This window comes from Gavialis gangeticus, unplaced genomic scaffold (assembly GCF_001723915.1).
Source record: "Gavialis gangeticus isolate Ggan-Ray unplaced genomic scaffold, GavGan_comp1, whole genome shotgun sequence".
Classification (NCBI taxonomy): domain Eukaryota; kingdom Metazoa; phylum Chordata; order Crocodylia; family Gavialidae; genus Gavialis; species Gavialis gangeticus.
This window is the reverse complement of record NW_017728997.1, coordinates 11,775,695-11,785,036: the sequence shown is the minus strand read 5'-3', so window position 1 is coordinate 11,785,036 and position 9,342 is coordinate 11,775,695.

Here is a 9,342-nt window from a genome sequence, read left to right as displayed (position 1 = left end):
TTGCAACCCACTTAAGACCTGATCCATGGATGCAGTCTCTTTAGAGGAGGGCGAGGAAAGGATTTTATAGTAAGTGCTATGGGTCTCAAAGCACTTTCTTTCTTTTGAGCTATAGGCTAGGGACAAAAATTACACACAAACCAGTAGAAGAGATCGGAAACCGGTTCAAATCTGGAACACAACAAAAGTTCAGTGCACATAAACCACTTTCAAAAAGGCTGAAACAGGTTTAAGGTAGACCTGAATGGATACAGTATCAGACTTGACTGGTTTAGGTTAAATTGGTTTATTGAACCTCTGTCTCAGATTCCCTGCAGATCTGAGTTAACAGAGTCCCCCAGCATCCCAGGATGCTTTGCACCTACCCTGCAACCCCCTCCCAGCTCCCTACAAGGTGGGCGGGCTAGCCTTGGTCCAAGCTGTCTGCTCCAGCTGTGCAGGATTGTGTGCTCTAGCACCTCCTGGCTTCTGGCCTGGGCTACTGCAGACATCTGGCTGCATATCCCGAATCAAAAGTGAATGTGTGTTCACTTGCTTATTGGTTCAGTCTATGCAGCTTAGACTAACCTGTGAAGGTTGAATTGATTCAACCTCAGGCTTTTTGACCGTCTGTACTTAGCTAAAATGTTCATCAACTCTTGTATCCATGACAATAATACATCTCGGCTTTCTTTTAGTGTTAATAGTCGTTTCTAATTACTGGGCACGTGTCAAGTGCCCCCAAAGGAGTCTAGCATTAAAGAAATCCAGAAAGTTTCATGTTTCTTTTACTTTGTAGTAGAAATAGATATGAACTTCAGTTGTCCTGGAAATCCCATCACCTGGAACACTTTCACCTCTGTCAGGGATCAGAAAGGAAGGTATGAGATCATTACAATACTACCTTGGATGTCTGAAAGAATGTAAGTCAGGCTGCTGATAGAAATATGGAAGATCTCATTTAAAGTTGACTGCTATATCAGAAATCTGTAGGGTTTCCAACACTGTCCTGATCTTTACAATAGGCTCTACGGATGACCTGGGAATTACCGATGAGTTGGCATTGCTTCAGGCCCAGGAATCTTGGGTACCGTTATAATTAAAGCTATTACAGATTGTCTAGTCTCTGGGCACAAAAATCCTAGTGAACTGGAGCTTGAAACCATTGATTAGTTTTTCTTTTTAACTTCAGTTGCTTTTTTGTGGGCTGGGCACTAACTCCAAGTCACTGTCTGGCCCTGATCCGGTCAGGTCTGCATGCATTTGGGCCTAGATACAGCCTCGTTAAATTCAGTTTGCTTTAACCATGTTCACCGCTTATGATTTCAGCCTGTTCTTGGTTAAATCAGTGGTTTGGTATCTTGTGGGAGCCATGCAGGTGGCCTGCTCTGCTGTTCTAAGGCAGCAGTAAAGTGTTAAGCATGCCATAAGGTTTGGCTTTTCTGCCCGTATCAGTGTGGACTGGAAAGTAGAGTGCAGCATGGGCCATGAAAAGGAACAGCAGCCTACCATCTCTGGTAGCTGCAGTGAGGAGCTCTTCTTTCAGTTTAGCCAGAGCTGCTGTTATAAACTGATAGGAATAGAGCTCTCCTGCTTGATTTAGCCCCAAAGTATTAGGAAATCTGCTCATGCGTAACCATGTACTTGTGCTACCTTCTGTCCCAGCTTCAACCCCCTCAATAGGTCAGGGATGGGGAGAGAAGGTTGCATGCCTGATTGCATGCCTCAGAGTTTCATTTTGCTGAGCTATTCGCATACTTACCTGTACTTGTATCCAATCCTTTTGAGGTTGATCCATCACTAATTTGAACTGTGTTCAAGGCGAACCCCAGTATAACGACTAGCTCACTGTCCTGTCCAGCTTATACTCCCATCAAGTTTCTCATGATGGAGCAATACAATTAGAATCCAACCTGAGCACAAGGCATAAAGTGAGACCAGCAGAATGCAAGAACAAGTGTGTGTGTGTGTGTGTGTGTGTGTGTGTGTGTGTGTGTGTGTGTGTGTGTGTGTGTGTGTGTGTGTGTATGTATAATGACACAATTAAGGCAATGTTTGTTGTCTGTAACAAACTTACATCACCACTTAACCTATGGTCAAATTCTGGTAGAAACAAAGTAGATGCCCTGAAGCAGCATAGATATATTAGAAAAGAACCTGGCATGCAGGTTACAGAGAGAGGGGAAATTAAAAAATATAACCAGGCAACTGCAGTTCTGCTGCTGAAGAAGGAGGAACCAAATCAATAGGGAAATGACAAATAATTAACAAAACAGAGTAGGCCATCTGTGTTACCAAAAGATTTTATTTGGAAAAAGAAGCAATGATGTCATCATATAAGAGATGGGGGGGTGTTGCATAGCAACTTAGTAAACAGAGACCAAGAACATTCAAAACAAGCAGAAATGTGCAGACTGGGAAAATGGGTTTTCAAGAAGGTGTCAATTGACAACTGCTTCACAGCTTAGGGAAAGCTGAATACCTCCTGAACTCAACTTGGAAAAGGCTGTTGGAATAAGGATATTGTTGAGGGCAAATTCATCTTGGGAGCTTTGGCAGTGCCAGTGGTCTAATGGGACAACTGGAAGGGCCAACTGACTATCACAGTAATTGATGAAACCCAACTCTTACAGTGCTTTTTCTTCATTGATCTCAAAACACTTTCCATCAGTCCCATTTGACAGGTGGGGACATTGAGGCACGGGGAGGAGACATGGCATGCTGAATGTCACTTAGCAAAGCAGTGGGGAGAGAACTGGAGGGACCACAGAGAACGTCAGCTCCCTGTTTACTAAACCCTACCCAAAAATGTGTCCGGTATTTCATACTGCACAGTTATGAGGGTATGTCACCACAGTCATCTGCCCCAGCACTTGGAGCGTCACCAGGCCCAGACAGGACCGCTCAAGCTAGCACACAACTTATGTAAGAGAGAGGCACAGGAGCTCAGCTGCTTGCTGAGTGGTGCTGTTTGCTCTCCCCAACCCATGTTACAAATGCCTGGAGATGGGGGGGTTTAGGCTGGCCTGCCTTGTGCAGCTGGACCTGCAAGTCCAGTCCATGCTTGCAGCCATCACTCCATAACCAGAAGTTGCCTCAGCCTGTGTGTTTACAGTGCCAGCCCTACCCTTGTGTGGAGAGAGAAGCACTTTCCCGGTGGGATGGCTGAACCCTGCTGAGGTGGTAGCAGCACCAGTGCTACCCCTCCTCACCAAAGCTTACAGCAAGCTGGAAAACTATGCATTGCCACATAGATAAGCTTTTGTTGTAGCTGTTGGCCTAGGCCTTTACCTGCGTGCAATGGCAACTTTGAGGAGGTAATGAGATTCACTTGTTACGTTGTGCGTTTCTCCAAGATGTTAAAGCCAGAGCAGATGGTTGTCTCAGGGGCTGGCTGGAGACCACACTGGAGCTTGGAAAGGTTGCTTGAACTCATGGGGCTTTCTGTAAAGTGCCATGAGGTACAGCGGGGAGCTGCACGTCTGTCAGTGCCCACATAGTCTTACCGATTTTAAGAGTTGTTTCTTTCCTTTGCCTTTTAGATCTAGATGTCTTACGTTCCCAGAAACACACCAGGTGTGATGTTATTGCTACAGCTAGGCAAAATAGTCCAAGAATTCATGTCAGTTGCACCCATTTTGTTTCCAGCTGGGATTAAAAGAAACCCTAAAATAATTTTGTTTTAAGGAAAAGAAACCATTGACGCTTTCTTTTGGGCATCGTCAAAACAAGCTGCTTCAATTGCGGTATGTTGCTTTTGGAAAACAAGTATTCAAAACATTTTGTTTTGCAATGACTAAAATGTTTCTTTCAACCCCAAATAATGTATACATTTTTCACTCTCAGGTCATCAAACACTTCCACTGCAGGTTAGCACCAAACTCTTTCTTGTGATGAGAAAATAAGCCATTCTTAGCACCCAAAATCCTGCTGAGTTCTGAGGCAGGACTAGGAGCACGACAGCAAACCCAAAATTGTAGTTCCCATATGATTTTCCCAACCCTTTAAAACAAAAAGTAAACCTCTATATAGGATCCTTGCAGGGCCTCTGAGCATGAAACCTGACCTTTCACCCATGCGTGTTTGCCTGAGTAAGGAGAACATGACAATTCCATATTACAATAATAGCCTTCATAGGCACTGGAGCTTTTATCTCCAACGTGCTTTACAAACATTAATTAATTTGCTAACTAAATTACTCTAGTAACTTAAACTAATTAATTAAAGTAATTTTAGGTATCATTAATTCAGAAGTCCAATTGATACCCTCATTATTCGTCTTTGAGCTGCAGTATATTACCTGGGCACGTGAGGTCTGCTAAGCGGTTCCCATTTATCAGTGTAAATTTTGATATGTGGAAAAAGTCGGTTCTTTCTGAAACCGACAATGTGTAAACTGTTCCAGTCTGTGGATTATGGGAAGGCTGTTGCTGAAATAATAGCTGATAGTTGTTTGACTTAAGCTAGCTGTATGATAATAGCTATGCATTATCTTATTAAAGTTGTTAAAGCATTTGTGAGGGGCAGAAAGGAGGTTATAGGAAATGTTCTGCTCTTCAAGTCTCAGATTATCGGAGTGTGTCTGATACGGGTTCTGAAATCTTTCTCATTTCATTGAAGATTGGTCAGGAGAGAATGGATTTTTTAAAAAAAAGATCAAATGGCTTAAAATTCTGATCTGCAGAAGCATCGTGAACATTCAGGGACTGAGAGCTGATCGGGTTGCTTTCTTCGCGTGGGGATCTCTAACCTGTTTGGAGGCTGGTGACTACTTCACCATTCTGTGTGGTCTTCCCAGAGCACACTCTCTCATTTAGCTCAAACTGATCCCTATATGCTGTGCCCTGTGGAATTGCTCTGGAGACCCCTTCCCTTGTGATTCAGGTCTTTTTTCTGCTGATCTGAGTAGTTGTGGATGGGAAATCATAGAATCATAGCAAATGGGGTTGGAAGGGACCTCAGGAGGTCACATCTAGTCCAACCCCCTGTTCAAAGCAGGACCAGCCCCAACTACATCATCCCAGCCAAGGCTTTGTCTAGCCAGGTCTTAAAAACCTCCAAGGATGGAGACTCCACCACCTCTCTGGGTAACCTGTTCCTGTGTTTTACTACTCTCCTAGTGAGATTTTTTTTTTTTCTAATATCCTGCTTAAACCTCCCTTGCTGAAAGTTGAGCAACAAACATAGTATTACATCAGCAATTAGGAAGGTCCTTGCAGAAGTTTAGTGAGGACTCTCCCATTCTTCCTAGATGTCCTGTTTTATCATTCAAGGCCAGTGCTTATCGTGTGCTAAGAGAGCTCCTTCCAATAGCGTTGCCAGACTGACTCCCATGAATGCTGCGGCTCACAGTGTATGAGAGGCTCTGGACTATACTGCAGCTGAGAAGGGTCTACCCTCTCTTCTTCCTGCATCTGATTTTTTTTTTTCTTTTAAACACTGTGAAGTCAAGGTGATTCAGAGCCCTGAGCCCTCTTTGAGATCCAGTTCAGAAAACCTGCTCTTCTCTCATCTCGTTTTCATGCTCATCATGCCAGGCTTTCTAGGGTTTCTCTATTTCCTACCATTGTGTTGGGGGAGCTAGGTAGAGGGGGGGAGGCATGGGAATAGGGGGAGCTTTGCAGGTATTGTGCAAGACTGTAATGTCGAACTGTTTGTTTCCTGTTTAGAATAACTTCACCTGAAGGCTGGTGTCTGAATGCTGAAGGAGTCGGAAGGACGGCTAAGCCTCATAAAGAATGCACCTCTGGCTATCAAAGGCAAGACCATCAGGATGTGTAATTAAATGTTACAAGATCTGAATAACAGTTGCCAGTGAGACCGTGATGCCTGTCCTTCCCTGTCCCATCCATTCAGAATGGGGTTTTAATGGCTAGTGGGTGGACACCATGAAAACATCCAGGATCCATGGAAAAAAGAATTTAAAATGAGAGATTTTTTTATGGCAGTGTTCTGCTTCATTTTGCATGAAAAGCTAATTCTCCATGCGTGACCTGTCTCTTCTGCAAACAATAAAGAGATCAGATTAATGGGGTGAACTGGAGGCTTTTTTTTTTTTAAATGCCAAGTTTTGAAGGGGTTGTTTGTAGAGGTTTGCGGCGCGCAGTACAAAACACTGTTCATTTTCAAAATAGCAACACCCGGCTTTGTGTTCACATGGAAAGCTATTATATTGTATCTATTCCCAGACTCATTCTTCCCAGATGTTGCCATCTTTTGAGTAATACATCATCACAGAAAAGTACTCTTATAATGTATTACACTAATACATTGTTCGAAGGACACCAGCGATGATAAATTCCTTAAATGCTAGTGCTGTCTGGGGATAACGACTCTAGGAGCAAATGCAAGGTAATGTAGTGATTTTTTTTTTTTTTACTTGGTCCCAGAAAGAATACAGGAGACATCTTAAAGTCATTTTCACAGAGAGGGAATATTAAAATATGCAATATTTCAAGCACTATTTAACAAGCACTTGAACAATACCAGTATTAATGGTAAAGATCTCACATTTAAAACCATTTGCTTTATTCTGTTGTCTTTACCTGCAGTTCAGTTGAAATTGTCTAATGCTGTTGTTTAGCCCCAATTTTAGTGTTTTGAAATGGGACTTTTTTTAAATGATATTTGTTTAGAGGGTAGATTTAATGTTCACTGTGATCATTGTGCAATGCAGTGTCTTTATTATGGCTGTAATTCTCACATTTTATCCTCTTCCTTAAATAGGCCAGGTTTTCAGGATGTTAGTTCATATCATCGGAGCCAATAGGATTTTATTCATTGTCAGGCTTAAAGGCTACAGCGTCCTTGCTATGGCAGAGGCAATGCCAGATGATGGCAAAATAATTGCATGTACAGAAGTACCATATTTTGGAGTGACTGGCCAAGAAGCTTTTATATGACACATCTCGTGGCAAGAAAATACTTGGGACCAATAGCGGACAGTCTGGAGGCCAACTCATGTGGGGGGATATTCATGTTGAAAGTGAGTTGAATAAATTTACTTCTATCTTCTGTTTGCAAACTGTTGGCCAGTTACCCTGACTTTCTTTGTTTGCATATATGTGAGCAAATATTGCTGCCTGACATGATCATGGTCTATTCATTTCAACCATTTATCTGGGCCTGTTTATGAATGCTTTGTTAGGAGACAGCTGAATTGTATGGTACTGTTTCTCCTTAACTAGAAAGCTGCAACTGTTTAATCGAGAGAATGATTAATTTCTAAATCCAGTGGGCTTTGAATCAGGCCTACAGAAATCCAAGCTTTTCCATTGACTTCAATTGCCTTTGGATCAGACCCTGTAATACCAAGGTAACGCACAGGCTGGCTAGCTATGTGCTTCTCCACGACTGTCCCCACAGAGAACAACCACCTGCTACTGTTAATCACTGAGAGGCAAAGCCTTATGGCTACCGTAGCTGGAGTTTGTGCATTGAAACATAACCTCTTGTTGTTTCTCCACTGATTTAATAATCAGGGAAATGGGACACATTTCTCACTTCCCGGGTGACACCCTTGCTTAGATATGCTTTGCTCTGTCTGTTGGCTTACTACCGATAGCCACTAGTAGAGTTATTCCTTTCGCTCTAGTGTTAGGGACCCTGGAAATAGCATAATAGAAAAGGAGGGTTGGCAGGGACCTCAGGAGGTTGCATCTAGTCCAGCCCCCTGTCCAAAGCAGGACTAGCCCCAACTATATCATCCCAGCCAAGGCTTTGTCCAGCTGGGTTTTGAAGACCTCCAAGGACGGAGCTGCCACCACCTCTCTGGGTAACCTGTACAGTGTTTTACTACCCTCCTAGTGAGAAAATTCTTCCTAATATCTACACTCAACTTCCCTTGCTGCAACTTGAGCCCATTGCTCCTTGTTCTGTCACCTACCACCACTGAGGACAGTCCAGCTCCATCCTCTTTGCAAACCCCCTTCAGGGAGGTGAAGGCTGCTATTCAATCCCCTGCAGTCTTCTCTTCTTTGGACTAAATAAGCCCAGTTCCCTCAGCCTCTCCTCACTAGTCATGTCCCACAGCCCCTGAACCATTTTTGTTGCCCTTCTCTGGACTCTGTCCAATTTGTCCACATCCTTTCTGTAGCGGGGGGCCCAAAACTGAACACAGGACTCCAGATGTGGCCTCCCCAGTGCTGAACAGAGGGGAAGAATCACTTCCCTTGACTTGCTGGCAGCGCTCCTACCAATGCCAGACATACAGTGTGGAAGCTCTCCTGGTTTCTAATCTCAGCTGAAGACCCTTTGAAACCCTACCAGACTCCCATTTTCAACTTGGAAGCGTCAGTGTGGGCTCAGCTAAGTATTTTATTTGCACTCACAGGTGCTTATGTTCATTTCTAAAATTATGTGGCTTGGAGCTTTCTGACCTCTGCCTTCTGTGACCTCCGAGTCTGCTTGGAAACAAACAAAGACCTGTGGCAAATAGCCTGCGAACACCGTGTTACGGATCACCTGCGATGTGCGGTGCTTAAAATCCTTGCTCCCTGCAGTGAGTGTGAAATTAATTGAATTGCTGTTGCTCTCTAGTGCTCGTTCTGTGCAACTGACTTGCTGTGACCAAATTAAAATATCTAGAGGCAGGCAGAGTCCATGCTGGGTAGAGATTAAAGAAGGGACCAGCACAAGAATAGAGACATGGAAATTAAATCCTGAAAACGTAATGCTGTGCTGAATTTTATATACGATTCAAAGGGTGGGTGAAGCAAAAAAAGACTTGGAGCCTGGTCCTGCATGGTACTTGAACTCCTTTTCAACTTAATGGGTGCGCAGGACATGGCTATTGGCTCGTTGCTTTGTTGCAGAACGATTGCAGTGTGACTGTAAAAGGTCCCACCCTGCACTGCTGTACTTCATGGGTGTGTTCTTGTTGGCTTTGGCAGAACCAGAATAGGCTGGAAGATAGGCCTCTACTTCATTTAATCAACAGGCCAACCAACCTGGCCAAGGAATCCCAAGCAACAGGGATGACAGCAGCATTCCTGCTACCGCGGGAGCCTGGCAGCACTACACGTGTGGAAGGGAGGTCTTGTGATAGGCTTTCCACATATGACTTCTTGGACACGATAGGCTGCAGCTGAAATGTGTGCTGATCCTAGGTTGCCTTTGACACTGGTGCTCTTTGGCAGTCAGCTAGATTAGGTCCCAGTCGCTGTTTCTAGAGCTAGGAGCTGGCCCGGTACTACAACAGGAAGGGCTATGCTGTGATGAGGTTCAGGGTGCCCTGGGAGTGAAATTAATGCTTTTTTCCTCCCTGCCGTTGCTGCAGGAGGCCTTGCTGGTAGCAGAAGCACTGGAGACCCTCTGGGTGAGAGAGTTGTCGTCATCTGCTAGGATGTGGGGAGGGGTTGGTAG